Raw genomic sequence first — 22,496 nt, 5'->3', positions numbered from 1 at the left:
GCACCACAGGCAGAACACAGGTTTGCACTGACTACAAATGTTTCTTAATAATGTTAATAAAAATGTTAATAATGTTCCGCACATTAATGCATACATAACATCTTCATCTTTTCCAGTCTGAATTCCTTCCCCATCTTTCCCCACTTAAGTGAGATTTTTTTTTTTCCATGCAAGTGTATGGGGGGCAAATTAAATCAATTTGGACTTCAACACCTCATGGCAAAGTACCTCAGAGACTGAATATCACTTGACACCATAAAAATGGTATTAATTCTGCTCCTTTCTAAAAAGATCCTTTTTCTTCCCATAAGACCTTCATTTACACAGGTTGTTAGCCCACATCTCCACCTACACATTCTAAATATAAGGCACACAAAAATTATTCGCTCTCCACTTTCTTGGGTTTTCATGAGTATCATCCTGAACAGAAGTACAGGCAAAGTTCAAAATCACCCCCAATTTCATTTTTTTCATGCAGGAGAGAAATGAAGTGTTACTTTCACTCAGTCACAGCTATGATTCCTTAGGAACAGAATAAGGCAGCTCATTTCAAAAGGAGATGTCCCAGACTGTGTACTCAGTTCGCACTAACAGGCTGGACTTCCAAAAGAAGCCTAATTTAAAACACATAATACTGATCATTCCTGAGAAACAACTCCAACTCAGGTTTCTTAAAGAAACCAAAAAGGCATGCAGGCTGTCCCTGTCAGGGACACAATGAGTATTTATTGTTCTGCTGGGCTTGACCAACACACATCTTTGTACTCTACAAAACCCCCCACAGAATACCTGCTAATTTGCAATGTCACCAGAATGACTGACTTTGGGTGCTGTAAAATAAGGAAGCTGTTCCAATTAGATGCAGAATTATACAGCAGAAAGCTGTATAATTCTATTTTTGCTTTTTATTTTTATAATTCTATGTTTAGCACTTGCTAAATACACTAAATGCAATAGTATTGATAAAAGGGTACTCGTAGAACTGCAAACTCCTTAGAATGGGTTTGTATATAAAATACCTACATAAAGCCAAGATAACATCAACATGAAACTTCTATTAAAAACAGACCGAAATGAAAATATTTCAGGTGTCCAGTACTGATATGGTGATCCTAAAAATAAGCTTCTTTATCCTGTGGTTTTACCATTCCAACAAGTAATCCCACCCCATAAAAAGAACAAGCTAAAATACCTTTTTTTGATTTCGCTCCAATCTTCAACTTAGATGGCCAAGCAATCTGTGTATTTGTTTCTTCCATAATCTGTCAAAAAGAAAGCAGTTATGAAAAATTAAGTTTTTATTGTTCTCCTCCAAAGTCATAAGTTTGCTTTTAAAAAAAACGTTCATCATTTTTAAGTTTGTTGGCTATAATAACTGCACAAGAGAATTTTTATCTGTTAATAAGCAGGGCTGATCACTCAAAAGATTTCCAAAAAGCAAATCCAAGATGCTCAGTAGTTTTCACGAAGTTCAAATGACCGCTACTACCGACAGCATCTCTACGACCATCTCAGGGAGAAATTCAAACCTCTACAATTCAACAAAAAATATTTCTTTAGTTACCTTTACACAGTTTTTAAGTAAAGCCTAACAAATTTAAATTGAGTCCTTTTGAGTCTCCCTAAGCCAAGATATATCAATTTGCCTCACCTTTACCCAGAAGCAGCTTTTCATTATAAACTTATCCAGACTTCACAATTTTTACGACTTCAGTTTAGCAGGTCAGAGTGGACATTTGACAGCATTTATCATGACACAGTGTACAACCTACCTGTACATCTCTAACCAGCCAACAAAGAAAAACCCTAAGCACACTCCCTCCTACTTTGAGAGCCATGAATTATCTGGCTCAGAGCTGACACTCATTCTGTTGCTGCCTTGTTTCAGTGATGACCCTCTTACGGGCACATTATACTGCAGTTCCCTGCTGGCAGAGTCACAGAGCTTCACTAATCCTTCTAGGGGTGAGACAGGAGAAGGAACTGCAGGACACCAAAGGCTTCACGAATATGACTTGAAATCCAGCTCTAAGGAGCTCTGGGCATGTCTATGGAGACTGAAGACCTTCTCTTTTATCTTGTGATGTCATCATCAAGCATGGTGAGATCATACCTCTCATCATGAAATAATGAAAACAAGTAAAATGTCAAAATAATTAGAAAAACCACTTCCCAGATAAAAGCTGGGACATAAAGAAAATAGCTACAATACCAGTAAATTTTCCATAACAATGCAATTCAGAACTAAGGCAGATTTCTCTAACAGTTAAATTCTTATCTTCCACATCCAAATCCCCAGGACACCACAACAACTTCCAGATTAGTACGCCATGTGGAAAAACTGAAAGTGTCAGTCAGACTTCATTATGCTATATTTTTGGTTTCAGCAACTATGGGATAATAAGTTACAGCTGAAATAAAACATTTCCAGGAGGGCGAAATTCATCAGCAACATACATATTACTTTTCACAGTTTTTCAATCCAGATGTTAAAAAAGCTGTTTCAGAGAATTCACTTGTCTCTGACAGAAGGCTTTGGGCCAGGATTAGTCTTGATTGTGCAAGAGGCAATGAAACACACAGAAAATTGGAAGGCATTAGCTAAAAGAACATGAGAGATGCTAAAACAAAGAAGGGTGCAGGACTGAGTTAAAGAAGATCCAACATAAAAGGAACCACAAGAGAGGAGACAGAAGAGGAATGAATGTCGTGTAAGGCAAGTGTTACATCCCATCAGTCAATAAAGGTTGGAGACTTCTGTCCTAAAGAAATTAAATCCTCCCCGTTTCTGATGCTAAACTAAAATAAAATGAAATGAAAGCCCACAGCTTCAGAGATGCACATTCTGGGGACATATGAGAGAGATGCATATGAGATCTTCAAAGGAAAAGTAGTCTGACTGGCAGCCACTGAGATTTGGCCACCTAATATCCTTAAGCTCTTTGTAGAAAGCAATGCTAAAAATCACCACATTAGACCGAAGAGGCAACTCGGTCTGGTCCTACAAAGACAAATTAATCTCCTGTTTTAGACAGGCAAAAAAAAAAAAAAAATTCTGGCTGCATTTAAAATAAGTGTATTTACTGAAGTATCAAAATGCTCAGAGTGTGTGCTGGCTTTCAGCTCCAAGCTGTAACCTTTATCAGGGCTTTCACAGGAACCCTTAAGAACTATACTGCTTACTTTTTCAACTATTATGGCATTCAAGTTATTATATACTGCATTTATTGTAACAGCAGGAGCGTCACAAAGCTCTAGATAACAAGGAACCAACTTTTTACTAGAGCAGTTAAACTTGAATGTGAAGATCATGCTGAAAACTGCATCAACTTTTTGTTCTGTTTTACCATTCCAACCCAGGCACATTTAAGTGCCAAGATTTTTTTTAATTTTTTTTTTCCCCTGAAACAAATTTGGAATCATTCCATGAAAACCTCAACATTGCATGTTGCAATGGGAACAGCTTCATTAGCGAAAACTGGGTGTTATGCCACATGTCCTGATAACAGCAGTTATCAAATGAACAAAACAAGACAACTGACAAGTGCTATAGCTGTAATACATGCATTCCAGTTGTATAACCACTTCAGTTACATAACACATAAGGAAAACTCAGCCTGGAGATGACTCAGAGTTCATCATCTCTGCAGAACTGCATCTCTGCTTAGGCTTCCCTTATTTTCATCTAGAATAAGAGACGGGGTGAGCACTAACCAGTACTTTCTTCACCTTGACGGATCAACTGACCAGAGGGAACAGGTGTATTTGGCAGCAAGGTTTAATCCTCCTAGTAAATAACCTCAGGCTTCTTCTTAAAATGAGGGAACCCTAAGAAATTGTCTTTCCACAACTTCCCTTCCTTCCCTTTCCCCCAGAGAAACTGTAGTGTTTAGGAGCAGAATTAACTACGCTGTCCTCAGTGAAGAACAAAACAGAAGACGACAAGACACTGGAAGACACCAACCAAACAAGTAAGGCTGTACCCTGACAAAACTGGCCCCAATTGAACATTATTGGCCTTCAAGAAAAAAAAACAAGTCTAGCTGTAAGGCAGCTGGAAGACAAGCTTTTGGCTCCCTTGTATTCCAGCTTGAATAGTTTACAGTTTAAGCACTATGGGGAGTTTTTACATTAAGACAGCAAGAAATTATTTTTTTCTTATGTTGTATTTTTTTAGCTGATTTTGGATGGAAACTGGAATGCCCTGAATGCAAAAAACCAACCAACCAAAACGCCCCCAAAGCCCAAAAGCATTTCAGAATTCAAAGGAAGCATTTTACAGGCAGTAGATGAACAAGAATAACACATCTAACAGACCTTTCTTCATTTAAAACAAGCACATTAAATCAATTTATTATTCTTTATAGTTACTGTTGGTAAATCACCTATTTCTGACCTTCCCACCTTTGGGATTTGAGCATCTTGGCCTCTTCTGCCTCAGTTGGAGGAGGACATAGAAGAATTTATATTTATTTTAAATACACAATACAGGGTTTTTCAGATACCCTGAATTTTTCATGCAATTGAAAATCCTGAGGGAGCACCTCAATTCTGTGCTACTGGGGGTGTTTCAGGCTCCAGGCCATTTCCTGTCAGCAAACCCTGCCTGCTGACAAAGGCTGACAGCTGAACATCTTGCATGAAGTACTTAGAAGACTGGTTCAGTAAATTATACAAAAGAAAATTAAGCTGAATAACTACAGGTGATCACACCCACGAAAATAAAAATCATGGTCTCTGAGACAGCATAAAAACACAGCAATGGATGAGAAATAGGGACCTAAGCAATGATTCTTCTAACAATTAGCCCTTCTAAAAGGGAACACACCCCTCTGGGGTACTGTGGGCAGGTTCTCCTGAAAGGTTTCTCCTTCAGCAGGTTAATGGACAAAGCAAACAAGAACACAGGGACAAGTAATTCCATCCTTCCATATCTTGGTTTTTACTCAGAAACTGCATCTGTGTGCAGATAAAAAAACTACCACAGAGCATACAATCAAGACAGAGCCTAAACTACATTCTGAACTACCTTGAGTTATGCTTATGCCATCCTCAACCCTGTATTTACATGTCTCACAGAGAGCACTTGCTAATACCAAATCATACTCTAGCAGGACGAAAAAAGAATGACCAATGAAGAAGCTATTTTTCCAAGCAGCATAAAGTTAAAAGCCTGATGCAATGCTAGTGCAACAAGTCAAAGGAAAAAACAAAAGGGGAGGAGGAGAAAAACTAACGTGAATTAGAAATTCACTGAAGAATGAGACAAAATGTAGATGGTTGAGCTACATCAGCAGCCCTCCCTCCTCTCTAAAAACCAAAAATTGCAAGGATTGAGTTCTCCATCAGCCAGATATTGGAGAGGGACTGGAAATGCAGGATTGACTCTGTTCATTTGTATTTCATGAGCATACCTTGGAGCAGCACCTCTAGAGAATTATTATAAACAAATTTTGCTCTTCTCACTAACAAAAGAACTCAGAGCCATAAACAGCCCACAACATGTACCACTAGGAAGCAAGTGCTTCCAAGTGTAACTGTGTTCAGTTAAAAATCCCTGCAGAGGAGAAAATCCCATGTGTGAGAGCAGGACAAGGACAGGGAGGGACAGAGAGGATTGGAAAAGTGTTATTTACATGAGAATAGAAATTCTGTAAGGAGATGTTTGGTAATTTTGTTTTGAAATTGAATCTCCATCAGGTTAAAGAAAACACAGCAATTCTTTAGAGATGACCACAGCTAACTAACTGTGTAGGTTAAATTGCACCCAATCAACACTCCATAGCTGCTGAAGGGAAGGTGATGATTGATTTGTTACATCATTGTATCCATCCCTGCTTCCCCATCTGGGAAGGTCATTTTTGCCAGATGCAAAGACTTGTTCCATCAATTTTATAGGAGAAAAAGATGAGAGTTATTGTGCAAGACAGCAGGAGGGGGAAAAAAAAAAAGAATAAACACAGGGATACCAATAGTATCCCACCAGTATCATGATAATGGCCTTTCAAAAATGTTTCCATAAACATGGAGTATTAATGGGACAAAAGCCACAAAAAGTGAAGGGCAACTCGACAAGTATTTTTAAATCAAACAGAATAGGAACAGCACAAACTTGCTTCCTGAACACAGCTTTATGGACCATAAAGAAAGCTGGGTTTCTGCAAAGAATATTTAGAAGTTTCAAGTTTCAGTTGATCAGCAATTTTAATTTGGACAACAAAAATATTTTTCTTTCTAAGAAGGAGGCACAGACAAAAATCAGTTCAACATAAATACAGCCACAGTTTTGATGCAAAATCTGCTTGGAAGTGATAAGACGAGTACGAAGCAAGGGATTAGTTATCCAATTTACTAACTCTCCTCCAAAAAAAAAAGCCTAAATTCAGTATTGAAGATTTCACTCATTACGAATTATGACATATAAATTAGCATTTCAGAAAATAAAATCATTACATGTTCAATCTAATTCAGTATTAGCCAAATCAATGAGTATGTGATAATTTTCAAATCAGACATCAGGATGCCTAGTAAGAACACACACAAATTTTGTGAGTTTCTCAATACCTGGCTTGAAATTTTCATCTTCCATCTTCTGCTGTGAGAGAAGTCGTATTAGCCCCCTCAGTTTGTATGCATTTACAGCTGTATAAACAAGCTTATTTTTATAGATTATTTGAACCATGGAATATAATTTGCATGAAAATTAAAGAAAAATATATTTCTATGTGAGCAGCAGAAGACCTGAGCTGAAGAGCCACAGCAGACAAGTAAAATTCTAAATGGGCTGATACTTATTTTTTTATTTCTTCCAATGCAGAAGGGGTGATGCAGCAGAATCCGAGAGGATGACTAATCCCTGAGCATGGGTTTTGGCTGCAGGAACAGAGCAATGGGTGTAGCTGGAACCAGAAAAAGTATTATACTTGATGGTTTGTTGTGTTTTTGGGGTTGGAGGGAGGAGAAAGCAAGGGAAGAACAAGGCTGGGAAGGACGAGTAAGACACAAAGAGGAGTTGCGTGAAGTTCCCCAGGAACTGCCAGAGTCAGTGCAGCCTCCAGAACTGGGGAAGCCACAGGGAGCCAGAGCACATCAGTGGGACAGCATCAAGGACTACTGAGTTTGGCAGGGAAATATGAGGAATGCAACAAGTTAAAGGAGATGACAAAACTTAGCCCAAAGCTTGGGGCAAATATGTAGCTCTTGTGGTAGTTTGGCCAACGTTTCGGATACAGCGACAGATTCGCATTCCAAGCCTTGTTGTCCAAATTAGAATTCAATATTTTTCAAAACTAATGCTTTAGAAAGAAGTTTTTACCACCACCTTTCTGCAGGTAAGGGTGAGAGGCTGTTCCTGAGCAGGAGCAGTGGCAATGGCCCCCAGAATCCCACACATTACAGACTACAGCATCACCCAGAGTTTGCAGTTTGTGCTCTTGTGTACCAGAAAAAACATCTCCTTTGCAGAGTGGAATCACAGCCAGAATTACACTATAAAACACAGAAATCCTTTAATAAGTTCCCTTAATTTAGATTGTCTGTACTAATAATATACATGTATGTGTAAACCGGTTAAAATACACAATGAATAGGGGGGATGAGGGTGAAGCTCCAGTCACGTGTCTGTACAGAAAGGAGCATCACAACAACAGTACCTTCCCAACTGCAAGGGCAGGAGTGACGTGTATCCTGTAGGATGGGGTCACGTGATTTTCCTGTTTTATATTCCAGCAGCCAAAAAACCCAAACCCATTTTTAGCAAAGTATCTGTAGGTGACGACCACCTGGCCAGTCCTTCTTCCCTGATTTCACCTGTCTTGAAAAATATTTAAAATATTTTAGACACTACCCTATGGAATATGGATAAAGTTCAGTACTGTCATGTTTTTGTTCATGCTTCCACTCCAAGTCATTTGTTTCAATGCTGCAGGAAATTGATCTTCACATGCTCACTTGTGTCGTGGTTTTGCCCCCTCAGCCCATCCCTGGGGCTGATGATGGTTTTGTCCAGATAATTTCCGGACAAAAAGACCAATCAAAAATCCAGAAACGCCTTTGCTAATTACATCTTCAAGAAAACGGAAGAGAAGGTTGTTGGCGCAGTTGGAATTAGAGTAGCAGCCATGTAGAGGAGAGGAGTACCAGGCCCGAACAGGGCCAGACTCCCTCCTCCCCCGGCTTGGGCCGGGGGGGGGAGCAGGTGCAGCACTGAAGTCCTCCCTTTGTCCATCTTTGTTAAACTGATTTTTATTTCAAGTCTTCACTAAATGCTAAAATAACTCTATTAAAAAAGGCATTAAAGCGGTTTTAAATTTTCCAACTAATCTAGACTGACGTATAAAAAGGGAACAGAAGGCAAACTTGCCTGTTTCCCATTTGCACACAGCTCCATGTCAAGCTAAGCAAAATACCAACACGCTTCCCTCCAGCTTCTCATGACCAACAATTTTGTGGTCTGCATTTACAGACTTTGAGACTTCCACCAAGAGGCAAACAGGCTGTTTGTTGTCAAGGACTATATCTGAGCCCAGACTGACTCAAATTTGCCATCTGCACATGATATTCACCACTATTCCTAAAGACTTTATCAGGAACTAAGGCAAGCATGTGCAGGATGAAGAGTTAGCAAAACTAAAATTAGAAGATAAAGTTCACATCATAGAAAATGTATTTATGTATTTATTCATAGTTTTGATCAATGTGTATGAGCTGATAACACCTAAAAGAACTAATGAACAAATTATGCATAAAAGCAATAAAGGTAGCAGAGTAAAATACATCAGTTTTACAACTCAGACTTCCAGGTTGTATATAAAAGCTCTAAATCCCAAAGGAGGGAATTGGGAAAGCTACCTGTGTGGATATAGTATTGGAATTTATATTATTTCCTTTTCCAGCAAGGGATTTTTAGCCTGGAAGGGATGAGAACACATGCATGTATGCACACACACACACTGCATCTCTTTTTAACCTTCACTTCACCTGAAATGAACTGAGAAAGATCCTTCTTAAAACGTGGGTCTTGTTAAAGCAAATATTGCAGTATTGTTGCTGCCCAAAACCGCATTAAGTGAACCTTCTGCAACAAGAACACTTACAGAACTCTGTACTTCATTTACAAACACAGCAAATAGAGTTAAGTGAGAATAAAACTATGAATAACATGCCCTTACCCGGGGAGAAACATTATACCCCTTCCTTTACTTGACTTGAATGTTTTGTTTACCCTCAATGGAAATATCAGCCAAAGGCCAGGGGTAATACTTTCATTTTAAATAAGTGACTTAAAAGTATAGTAAAAAAATGTAAAGGGGTTATTCAAGCATGCAAAAAAACTTAGCTATAAATGTATCTGTGTGTACAGCATTTATGAATTCTACACAAGCAGAAGGGGAAATTCTTAAAAAAAAAAAAAAAGGTATTACTTAAAATTGAAGCCCCCCACAGAACACTTAAAACAGCAAGATGCATCCAACTCTGCTCTCCAATAGGAGAAACAGCAAGTCTCCTCCCTGCAAATCAGAAACCTAGTATATATTCTTAAGTTGTATCATTCTCATCTTCTTCTGGTTCTTTTTTTCTTTTTTTCCTTTTTTTCCCCCAATGCAAAGAGTACAAGCATTTCTGAGGAACTGAAATCTCTCCTCTGTTTTAAGGGAGGGTTTAAATCCCAGAATGAAAAGCATTAAGCATCTCAGTTGAGACTGTGGTGACAAATCATTCCTCTATTGCTTTACAACGTAAGAGGTCTTGCACCAAGTGTTAAGTATAGCAATAAAGTGGCATAAAATTGAACTTTATCAACTAAAACTAATTCATTTGCAATTCAGATCAAGCTCCAAGCAATGATATATAAAGAGCCACTCAGCATAACAGTATGGGATCAAAATCTCCACTGTTTCTGGCCAGGGGAATTATTCACAAGCAACTTCTCAAGGACAGTTGTTGGTTTAAGACTTTTACCTGCACTGGGCACTGCAAGGACGAGGCCCACCAGAGAACATTTTGATATTACAGGTCAGCTCTCAAGATGGTGCCCATTGTATCAGAAGCAACACAGAAGCAATAAAAAATTAAATGAGACAAAAAACCCTTGTAATTGTTCCCTTACCTTGACAGAACAGTCCCTACACCAAAGACACAATGAATGCAGCTTCCCACAAAAGTGAAGCCTTCCCACCACTTAGCTCTGCCTGAACTAAGCAAAAAGTTAAGTAAGCATTCTAGATTTACCTTTGTAGAGAAACTGATCCAACCTAAACAGTCTCCTCTCCACTGGGTGTGGTTTTGCCAAAGGGGAGACAAAGTTCTCAATCCCAAAACTTCCTGCAAATGCTGACTGCCACTGACATTCTTTCAGCCCTCTAATCCACGCCACCCTCTCTCCCAGCAGTCATTTCCTCTTCCCAGGAAGCTAAATGAGAGGAAGCTCCCTATAAATTAGAAGTGCATGCCAGTGTTCCCAGCCCAGCCCAGCCCAGCCCAGCCAAGCCGGGTGTTTCCAGCCAATTCTGGAAATGTATGGCCTTAATATATCCTTGTCACATGCCATGAGCCAAGCTCTACATCAGGAGGTTATTTTAATGCTAATGCATAGACTGATTTCTACCCAGGAAAAGGGGAATCAGTCCCTCAGTTCAAAACCGGTCCTGTGGTTGAAATAGAGACAAGACCCACAATGATAATCATGTATAAAATCACCACAGACTCGCCATGTCTCACCAGCAAGATAAATAACATGGGAAGAAACCGATAGCAGAGCGGTTGCCATCAGAATTGGGAATATGGCCTCAGGGAAACTGTAGCTATAAATAGGCAGCTTGAGAAAAGTCATGGATGAAGACACATGGAAAACCCTTCAGAACTCGCTGTTGAACATGGATAATAATTAGCTTGAGACATCTTAGTCTCAGGTCAATGATTAATATCTTTAATGCCTGAAAATGCCCACCCACATTTGAAGCTCTAGATACATTTCATGTTCAGAGGCTAAAGAGGAAGACTGATAGACAACTTTCAGCCTGACCTAATGCAAACAGAAAAGTAACTTTTTTCAGCTAATTTATTTGTATCAGAATACACTAGCTATACTTGCAGAAATATTCACATACATATCAACATTGTTCCAATATATTCATGTATAAGAATTCTAAAAAAGTTAGGTTTGCCCCAGATCAACACAACAGATATTTTTCAAAGATACAAGGGAAAGTACTCAATGTTTCAAACCAAGGTTTTTTTCAGTCTCAGATAAGCCAACAGGGTTCGAGGCAGCTGCCAGAGCCTCCTAAACAAATAAAAGGTAATGCACACTCATTAGTAGCTACTGCATACAGAAAAACTTAACAGGAACATGCTTAAAGATGCAGTTAGATATACCTATTTTCCACATCTTCAAATAATTGCAGGGTGGTTTTATCTTCGGTTGGTTGGTGTTTGGGTTTTTTTTTTTTTTAATCTCTTACTGATACTGTTTCCAAATACCTGCACTGAAAGGCCAGTCGGTTTCAAAGGATGGTTTCACCAAACGGTGCTTCCAAAAGGGCCTCAGTGTCTTTTAAGGTGCTAGTTATTTAATAAAATTAAAAGCTACAGTTTAAACATGTTACAACTAAGGACAGGAAGGGAAAAAGTGGAAAAAAACAAACCCAAAGAAAAACCTTCTAATCTTCCTTTGCACTCCTGAGCTCCCAGTAATTAACAGAAGATATTCTGGAACACACATGAAACATTTGTCCAATTGCACAACTCCATATGTCCATGCATGTTTATACCCCCTTCAGGGAATAAGAGAGTCTGCAGTCAAGAGAAGCACAAGCATTTAAATGCACCTTTTGCCTAAATCCAGAGACATCTTAAAACCCCCAGGTATCTGCAACTGGGGAAATGCATAAAAACACCATTTCTATTTGATTAGAAACAAAACCAACAAAAACCCAAACTCGATACATAAAAGGTAAACTAATCTCAAACATTCAGAAATGGTAAACCCCACAGCTTACAGCTGGCTGGCAGTATAATGTGCTTCCCACAAAAATCAAGCTCTGCAAATGAACTCCTGAAAGCCGGGAAAGCAAGAGCTGAGGAGCCCCTTCAGGGATACTCCAGAAGCCCACGACTAACACGTACACACCGAATTATGCTGAGCTGCAGAGCTTAACTCCGACCCAGAGTCAAGCACTTGGGCAGAGCACCAGGTGTGCATCATTTCCAGTCACCACTTTCTGCACATGCAGTCCCACATCAGCCCAAGGACTCCACCCAAACCCTACTGAACCCACAGCCTTCACCTATCACCCACCCCACTGCTGACAGTTCCCGGATAAAGCTCGAGGCGCACTCTTGTCCCGAGAAATTTCAGAATCAAAGTTGACCACGAGCACTATGATTGCCAAGTGTTTAAGGAAAAAAAAAAACCCAAAACCTTGATGATGCAAGAGGTGAAAGCAAACCGAAATGATGCATTAAATTCCTCTCTGTCCACACGGCTGACCCTCATCTGTTCTGGATTATGAACTCTTCAGGGCAGAGGCTCACCACCTTCTTACATATTATATAAGAGTGCCATGCGTATCTACAGTGCTACATAAATTATATGTTCCTTGGAACCATGTCCTGGCTTTGTCTGGGAAAAAGCACTGCTTGCCTATGAGGCGTGAACCAGATGTTATGGGACTTGATGGAAAAAATCCACCATCAGCTGAAAATGGGCTTTGGATCAAGAACAAGTAATAACTTATGTATTCCTCTCACAGAATAAATTAGAACAACAATTTAAAGAACAAGGTCCACAAGGATTTTTTACATAAATAGTATGTAACACAACAGCAAACCAATCCATATTTATTTAAGATTACCTGTCACTGAACTGCAGGTCCAAAAGCTCTAGAGAGAAAACTAGCCCATTATTTACTTATTTCTTGCTAAATTATTAGCGGCTCTCTAGTGGTTTCTGCAAAATCTGGATGACGTGAGTATTGTTTCAAGTGAGGGAAACCCTAAAACTTAGAAATATCAAAGTGTAATAAAGTTCTCAGAATTTTTAAAATTACACTACCAAGAGACATTTATCTACTTTTGACTTCAATTCAGGAGCAGAGGGAGGGGCACTCCATCACTTGATCTTCCCTGCCACGACAGGGCAGAAATATTAGCTGAATTTTGGCCCTTGCAGCTAAAAACTGGGGATTATTCTGTAACTCCACCAAAAACTGCATTAGATGTGCTTGTTTCTGTTAAAATACTCAGTGAAATAATGCATTTTGGCATCTAAACTGTTATTATTAAACTCTGAAAGTTAAAAGTTGATAGGAGCAGTTCACATCCACCCAGAGTCTGCTTGATTACGAAAACCCAAAGTAATACTGCCTTTCTCATGTTTAAAGACCAAGGAAAAGACTACTTAGCACCAAACCCTTGTATTAACTTCCTTTAAAAGTCTGAGAGATGGATTAGGGCATACTCTGCATAGGGCAACAATCCAGGCTGAGTCCCTGACTTCAGAGAACGTGTGAGCAACTTCTGTTCCTCCCAAGGACAAGCTAATCAGGAGCTGAGCACTGTTCTCCCCTGAGCAGTCACAGGTCAGACCAGCAGCCCCTTCCAGAGCCATCTGCCAGCACTCACACCAGTACCAGCCTCCTCTCTCCTCCCTCTTCGTCTGCATGTCTTGACACCTTCTCAAACCTTTGCCTCTTCACTTGTCATTTCAACATTCATATGGGAACTTGTTTCACCTCTCACACCACTTCCACTCAAGAGTTAACTCCAGTGCACTGAGGTTAGTTCATCAGAAAATACTATATAATAATATTATTTGCATTATTCATGCAAATTATACTTTTAAGTTCTTGATGTGTCTCTTGAATGTTGCACTTCCCCCCCTCCCTGCTCCACTCAAAAGCCTGCCAATAATGTCCTGGAGTCTCGTTTCCAAAACTGCTTTAAAAAAAAAAAAAAAGGATGTGCTATAGCTTCAAATTCATGTCAAGTTCTTGAAAGTATCTTCCTGCCTTAGTTTGCAACGTGTTTTTAATGCTACAAATCACTTTCTTCCTCACTACACAACCTGAAACACGTGAAAATGTTCTTCATTTTACCTCCAGATACTCTGCCTTATTCATTTCACATGAGAAAGGAAAAAGGGTAGGTCTGATTAAAGGAAATTGCACAGACAGAGACAGTGAGTAAGCTATGAGCAACTGTCCAAAGATTTCTTCCAACAAAAGAAAGCTCAAAGAAGATAGTTTCCATCTGGTTTTACTAGCTTTACTATTGTGTATATGTACTTAGAAACTTCAGGAATCTGCACTACTGAGTTGATGTCAAAACGAAGCAGCTTGAACCCATGGCAGCACCCATGCTGTGCCCATATCATATCTGTGCATAAATATAATGAGATATTAATGCCAAGACAGTCACTGTATTATCAATATAAGTAGTGCACTCTTTTATTCAAATACTTCAAGTTCAGCACATTTTGCTTTCCTGTTGAATTCAAAATAGTGGTTTTTTTGCTATTACAGTAATAACTACATAACTAAGGTACATCATCACTGCAGTAAATAACCAGGTATCCATGTACACATGGAAAATATAAAAGTCACTCAACCCCACGCAGAGGAAATACTTTATCCACAGCTTCAAGAACAGAGATCAGATTTACACAAGTGAGAGAAAACAATGTGGTTAAATGAATAGTGTGCAGAAGGAAGCACACGCTGCAGCTATGGCTCGGCTTTGTCTCAGCAAGAAACCATGCATTTTAGTAAAATCCTAAGGAAGAGTTATTGACACATTTCCCTCTGTGCACACTAATATTGGGCAGTTGAGCACAAGCACCACGATTGGAAAAATATCACGGTCAGTCAAGAGCAACATAAATCTGAAGACTCCTACAAAATTCTTCCTAAACCAAACTTTTTGGCAGCATACATACTCCTCCCCAGTAACCTTCATCAAAGCATCTGACAACCATGTGAAAGACCAAGTATTCTCTCGAATCTAAAGAGACCTTTTGGAAGTACCATTTATAAATATAAGGAAAACATAAAAAGTACAACAAAACACTTAAACGGACTACAAGTCAATAAGGAGTGTCAAGACATTTCAGTATAAAGCATCAAGATAAAACAGCTCATTTTTTAACAGCATGCAGATCTTCACATGCAATTTGTTAATAATATTTTGCACATTATTCTTGGAAAAAAACACAAACAGCAATAAACCAATACCATGATGCCTTGTAGAAGTTATTTCCAAGTCATTATTCTTGACCATGTTTCTCTTTGTAGTTTAGTTGCTGCAGGATTTTTTTTTTTCTGTTCTTCCGTGTCTCTTGTCTAACCACAAACTTTATTGAATGACTTTGTGGATTGTGCATTTCTTTCTTAAAAGGCCTTTGCATTTCTCAACTAAATATTTACACTTCCAACAATATCACAAGAGGTTGCAAGTCAGTTTTTCAATAACAGGATGCAGCATTTATCCACAGAGAGAAAATCCTTAAGACCACCTCACAATATCTTCTGGATTAACCTACCCTGCTATTAAGTAGAACAAAATTTGACAATGCATATTTTGACACTGTCAGTTAAAGAACTCTTAAAACTGTTAAGTTATTAAGAGGTTGTTGTGCAGGGATGACAGCAGCATACACCAAAGATCCTATTTCTCATCACATCCCATGCATGGTTGGTGGCTAACAGACACTTTAAGTGACAAACATCTTTTAAAATGTGATCAACACAGTAGAAACTGCACATGAAGTCTAATTAGTTCATCTCATGAATGAGCAATAATTTCTCCTCTAGTCAGCTGCTGTCATAGAACTAAAATACCTTACCTTCTGAAAAAAGTCTTCCCCACTTTTCCCTTTGCCCTCTGCAGCAGCTGTAAAACAAAAGCAAGATCTGGTCACTAAATACATAGGAGAAAGTTTACAGGCTTACATATAGAAATTCTCCATGAGTACATGTACTCTGGGTAATTTTTTCCCATGCAATAAACATTTGTCAACAACTGACTAATAACCAGATCAACCTTTTGCAAGTCATTTGCTGAGTCCAAACAGATGTTTGCATTTGCATACTGGAGCTCTAACACACTGATGCGTATTTTAGTTAGAAAGTACACATGGTGTAAGTACAACAAGTCAGTCACAGAACATACTTTGCCACACAATTCTAACAGTAGGATCAAAAGACAGCTGGGAGGGCACAAGACTTGCTATATCAAGGTCAAAAACTAGAACCAAAACAAGACCAAAAAAAAAAATAACATTAAAAAAAACCTGATCCTCTATTGTGCTATTTTTTATATTGAAGTATAGAGCTACTGCCATTTGGTTTATTGAGACTGAGAAAGTGCCAAAAAAGTCTAAACAGTTGTTAGTGCTGCTCGATACCGTGCTCACACCTCAACAGCAGGACACAGCATCATTGTACAACACAGCTTGGAAGCTCACAGGAAGCTATTGCAACATTCAGTGATTTCAGGAGCAAGACCTGGGTTAGGGTCTGGCTCATCTCCCACCTGTATTTAAACCCATAACTGCAAATTTAATGTACATGACTGCACTTAAAACGATACAACTGTTTGCATACATCTTACGTTGTAGCTTATCTGTGTTCCAACCTGAGACCCACCAACCAATTCAAAACACAGCAGCTCCAACTGATTTTGAAGAGGACAATTTCCTTTTCCCTGGAGAAAAGGATGCCTCCAAACAGAGTACTGGGGCTACTCGAGAAGCCTATCACGATTTTGCTCAATTTCTCATGTACAAACCAAACCTCCAGCTCACCCCACCACTGGCTTCAAAACTAAGTTTCCACTCCTTAGTTCTCTGCTCTCTTCCAATTACACAAGCAACTCCAAACTCTTAAGCTAATGTTAACTCAGCTAACACAATTTAATAACAAATGCAAGCGAGCAGACACAGGCTAGATGCATGAGATGACTTATCATAGCCCAGAGGAAGCAGTGCCACTCCATTTGAAATCGGCTTCTCAAAATATCAATAACAACACTTAAATACCATGGAGGAAGTGCACACTAGGAGGTTTTATCTAGTGCAGTTCAGAAGTTCATGTTATTTAACTCAAGTGGAGCCAGAGCAGAGGCAGCAAATGAAGCCTGTCCAGAGCAATTCCTGACTCCTCAATTCCACAAGTCTGAGAAAATAATGCCCTCTTCTCCTTCAAAACCCTGAAGTGCCTGTATGAGAAAACTGGTGCATGTTTCACCAGAACAAGGTTTCCCAGAAGCAGAGAAAACAATCAGGGAAGATTTCAGTTTTTCAGATTTACAAGCTACCAATACCAGCAGAAAAAAAAACAACCCACAACTTCCTCGAAGCAGCCACTTCACAGTGGCTTTACATGTTGCTTTACAAGTTTTCCATTAACTCTGGAATAGCCATAAAAAGCTTTTAGGAAGAGAGGAGTACCACCACACTACTTGCAGTGAAACAGGGGACCAAGATGCTTTTAATCAGAGGGTACAGGAGATAAACTAGAGATGAGAACATGACAGATGTGAGGCTGAAGTTGCAGTTTTGGGAATAGACAGATTTTTTGTTCCAGCTGCAAATGCCTGATTTCTAAACTGAATACAAACAAGAGATGGCTTAGATAATAGCAGTGATGCTCTGCAGGGCATTTAAGTGCTGACAAAGCGAATTCCAAGCTTTTTATTGTAGTTTATTTTTAATCTGAATCATCCTGGTGACCTGATTTACAGCTCAGCCCCAACAACAACTGATAGAACAACTGATAGAATCCAACAAGCACAGACAAAGTAAGAAGAGGGAATGCAAACATCCTAAACTGGTTTCATGGAAAAAAACCCCACAACAGTACAGACAGGAGAGAAGTTGGAGCAAATGGCACTTTAGAAACATCTTCAGTTCGTACCCAGTGGGTTTAGTTGTTACATCATGCTATAAAGATACCTTTCAACACATAAGATACTTTATGACAATCCATTTGTCAGATCTCATGATACCTCTGAGAAGGCAGGGAAGACTGTTTGGGGCTTTTGGAAAGACAGAAGTTGAAGGTCTGTACCTCAAAGCAGCTCTTCACATAAGAGAGACACACTGCAATAGGCATTTTGTCACTTTGTGTCCAAGCTGCAGCACAATTTAATGCATGAGGAGGTATCACTCTGACCATTTTTCATTCAGTTGTTTTTCTATATAAAGGTGATCTAGTCACTACCATCTCCATTGTGCACTGAACAAATAAAGTGCTCAGAGCTGCGTCTTAAATTGAGTTACACTTAGACTGATACATTTTACTATAGAAGGAAAAAAAGTCTCAAATCTGAAGATGAAATATGTGAAGCAATATATTATGTTTCATTTTAGGTTAACTATTTTCCAGCTATTGCCTCCTTTTGCCTCCCCTCCCTTCCTTTTACTGTAGCTCTTTGCACCAATTATATCTATTTACTCCTCCATTTTATTTCCTAAAGTTTCCTATTTTTCTGAGGAGAAATTACAGTTAAGAAAACTTTAATTTCAACAGCAGTTCATGAATTGTGATGCTACCCACAATTACATACATTTTCACCTATGTTTATTCCCATAGGTGAAGGAAGTTTGCAAGAGGTGCGTGAAACGTGACACTGGTCTTGAAGCCTTTCTTCCCCTCCAAAACAGGCAAAGGCAGTTCTAGCACTTCTGAAAACAGTAAGAGTAGCTAAAAACAAGGGGAAAGTTATCAATTTCTTTTATAATTGAGAGGCTAAATAGATTTTGTTCAACAAGACAAAGCTAGCATCTTTTGAAGGGAAACGAGCAAGAGAATCATTCCAGACTTACCAAATTTATGCAGAAGTCATTAAGAGCCCAAACCATTTATGGTGCTCACTGCAAGCAGCTGCAATTCAGTAAGCCATTGAGGTTTACCTCAAATCAGATAAACGGAGATAAAAGCAAACTTGAATTTGTGTTTAGGAAAAAAAAAGTCTGCTAGGTCATCACAGCCCAAGATGAACTTCTTTCTAAACAAATCTTGAGAGTATTAACCCTGACTCTGAAAATAAACTTCACTTTTGAAACACTATATTGAGAAGCTCCAGAAACTTACATCTGATGGATGCACTCCGGCAGATTATTTTAGTAATCTTACTAATAGTAATTAAAATTTTAGTATGAAGCCAAACTTTCTTCAAAAAAGCATTAAGTTTCCAAGTTGTGAAACACCCAAGAGAATAAGCCTTTTGTAGGAGGCTGAGAGCACCAGCAGCATTGTACCTGTGCTGCTATGGAAGGCACAACACAGCCCCATCTCAAATTTGAAATAAGCTTTCAGATTTTAATAGACAAAGTTTCACATTTTCTGACTTTGTAAATTAAATTAACGATTCTCAAAATTAATGATTTCAAAACACCAGCCCAGTAACAAAAAACACTAAGAAGCGACACTAATGCTCAATACTTAAGTTACCATCACTAACCCTAACCCAGGAAATATTATGCCAACAAACACAGTTATCTAATGGTTTGCCAAATTCCACTTCAAGTAACTTTTAAGAAGCACTTTCCAAGCTTTATTCCTAGAGATGCAGGTCACTAGAGCCCCACTATCCTCAGCCACTGAAAGAATGCTTAAATAGAGGTCCAAGTAGTTACCTGCAGAAGATAAGACAAACTTTAGTTTTATAAGAACACTGTAATCAGCCAAAAGCCAAAGCTCTTGCTGCTCTCCTTCACTTGATGGCAGAGCTTCCTTTGCAGCCATCAGGTCTAGCTTCATACCTGGCAGAAAAAACAGCATTTACTGGAGGAGCTCCCTGGTCTAACTGAGGTGGGAAGGGCAGAGGGGAGGAGATCTTTGGGGTCCCTCAGCTGGCAGCTCTGGCAGCTGAAGCTCTTCAGGCAACCAGAAATTCAGAAGCAGCAGACAAAATCATCCTTTTTGTTAAGTCTTGTCCAGAACCACAGGCTCATCTGCCTGCAGGACCAGGGACCACAAACATAAGAAAAAAAAAAAAAAAGGAGAAGAGCAGTTAACTTTCTAACAGTTCATTCTACAGCAAAAGCACAACCAAGTCAATGACAGTACTCCCTGAACTCAAACAAATGTGCACAAGGACAACTGCTCAGAGTGTCCCTAATGAGAAATAGGAAGGTATCAGTGCTTTGAGAAGGTTCTCACACGAACCCTGGAAAGCCATGCCTGGTTACCTGCCTTAGGAGACCACTCCACCCTTCTGCCAGTGAGGGGTCCCTGTCCCCAAAGCAGATTTCAGAGAAACCACAAACCAAGTATTAATTAACACAGTGTACTTGACTTCTGACTGGCAAATTGATTCATTTCTGCCAACCTCTGCAACTCAGGAAATATTGTTTTCTTAGAGACAGTATTTATTTCACGGTATTGAATAATTACTTAACCAACCTGCACAAATACTGGGATTACATTTACACAAAATTGTAACATTGGTTTCAGAAATCCAGATGAAACCTATGTCAATGTGCAAAATAAGCATTTTATATTTTAAGCTATACTCTGTTTATTATAATTTCTTCCATACCATGAAATATTTTATATTAGGTTTTTGCTTTTCATGACATATTGGATTGCTGAGGTTCCATCCAATACAAATATAAAACAGTTGAAACAGGTGTTAACTGTTATGGTACCCATGAAGTAGACCATTTGTCTACTTAATCACCAAATCATAAAAAAGCCCAATTGTAATTTCTTTTAAGTTCACATGGAAAATGAATTTGAACTTTCAGTTCAAATGTTATTTTATCATTTAAAAAATTATTACAATACAGATCATATTTTACAGGAACTGAACCCAAGACTCATTTAGAGACTTGACTTAGTCAGTGTATTATCATAACTTTGTTGATCTCATACATCAGCTTTGTATCTTATTTTCCAAACTCTTGCTATGCAAAACTCAATGTAATATTTGTTGGTTATGTTGATTAGTGTCAAAACTTCTTGCTCTGTTTGCACTGAAAGACTACATTTTCAAAACAGGAGAGAGAAAAAAAAAGGCATGTTCTGCTTTTAAGGTCTCAGCTATAATGAAACAAAATCATTTCTTCCATCAAAATACTCTTTAACAGGGCAGATAATGAGATATTTTAATTTTAGCAAGAAACTCTAGAATAATATACCTGAAGGTATTAAATTTACCTTTCCTATCCACTGAATGAGAATTCATAACACTTATGTCAACACTGTCCTCATATTAATTAGGTTTGATTTTCTTCTGAAACTTCCATGCCAGCTACGTAACCACACTGATTTTTATTTAGTATTAATTTGTAAGTTAAATGGACAGTTATTTGTATTGAAAGCCAGAGCTTATCAGACACAAAGAAACAGAACCAAAACCTTCTTTCATCGAACCAGAAACCACCTGACAAAAAGATTATGTTTTGCTGTGCACGAAGGCAGACACTATCCCACACATACTCTGAAAGCTTCCTTATATCAAGCCAAGATAAAGAATTCCACCCCCATGACCACAGAGTTAAGCCAAATTGCTGAAAATATGCCTTTAGGAATAAAAAGATAGAACACACATTGTTAAAGAAAAAAAAAAATAAAAATCTGACCTTAAATTGAATTTGCTGAAATCCAAACAAAATGATTTTCCATTTTTCTTGTAATTGCAAAGCCAGTCTCAGTTCCAGTTTTCAGCTTAGGAACTAAGAAGTCAGAGAGACAGCTCAGCTAAAATGAACAGGTCTGGTAAGAGAAGTAACAGGGCCCAAACAAACAAGAAGACTTCATGAAAAGTAGAATTCAAGACTAATAATTGGCTTTTCAATAAGATTACCTGTTCTTTTAACCTTATTTATGACTATAAACTTCATTAAGTAACCTGTTACACACAGTCATCTCAGTATTTCAGGGTCTTCAGTGGCTTCATAGATATGTCCAAGTTTTTCAAAGACAATGAAAGAAAATCAGACATTACAACTTCCTTAAACTCATACACAGAGCAACCTTTAGGTTTTGAGGATGTTCACCACAGGCTGCTCAGAATCAACTGGAGGGATCAGGAAAGGGGGCTGAGCAAAGAGAGACAAACTCCAAGATTCTTGAGAAGTTCCCAGAACGTTCAACAACCAAGAAAACTGGCAAAACACACCTGTCCACATAGCATGATGACAAACATTAATGAGAAGGCCAGGACCCACATGGTATCCAGAATATTACCAAAACTATCTAATGTCTACATATTCTGTGACAAAAGGACTCTTGGATGAAAACAAGCATCACCTCTTATTAAGGAGTCAGGGAAAAAAATTTACAAACAGTGCAAACAAAAACATAGCCATGAAACAAACTTACAATGTTCAAAAGGGAGCATTTTTGAGCAGCCAAGGAAGAACTGGAAGAATTTCAGTGTGCTTAGTAAACGACAATAGACTGTTTAATATCTGGGCATTTTTGGGTGGGTTCCACTCTATCTCCTGTTAGGAGGAACTCAATATCCAACTGCTTAGTTATCCATAAAGA

General features: G+C 38.7%; 1 long non-coding RNA gene across 1 annotated transcript in view; it reads right to left on the bottom strand.

The window, feature by feature from the left end:
- Positions 1-1,176: 1,176 nt before the first annotated feature.
- Positions 1,177-22,496, bottom strand: part of LOC114071040 — a 47,256-nt gene continuing 25,936 nt past the window's right edge. Inside the window, exons 2-3 of the long non-coding RNA XR_003573994.1 lie at positions 15,842-15,888; positions 1,177-1,262 (exon numbers count right to left, since the gene is read on the bottom strand). This is a non-coding gene — a long non-coding RNA (uncharacterized LOC114071040). The remainder of the gene's footprint in view (positions 1,263-15,841; positions 15,889-22,496) is intronic.

The sequence above is a fragment of the Empidonax traillii genome, unplaced genomic scaffold (genome assembly GCF_003031625.1).
Source record: "Empidonax traillii isolate 1590-97213 ecotype Southwest subspecies unplaced genomic scaffold, ASM303162v1 scaffold1801:size62013, whole genome shotgun sequence".
Classification (NCBI taxonomy): domain Eukaryota; kingdom Metazoa; phylum Chordata; class Aves; order Passeriformes; family Tyrannidae; genus Empidonax; species Empidonax traillii.
This window is presented reverse-complemented; position numbering and strand designations above follow the sequence as displayed.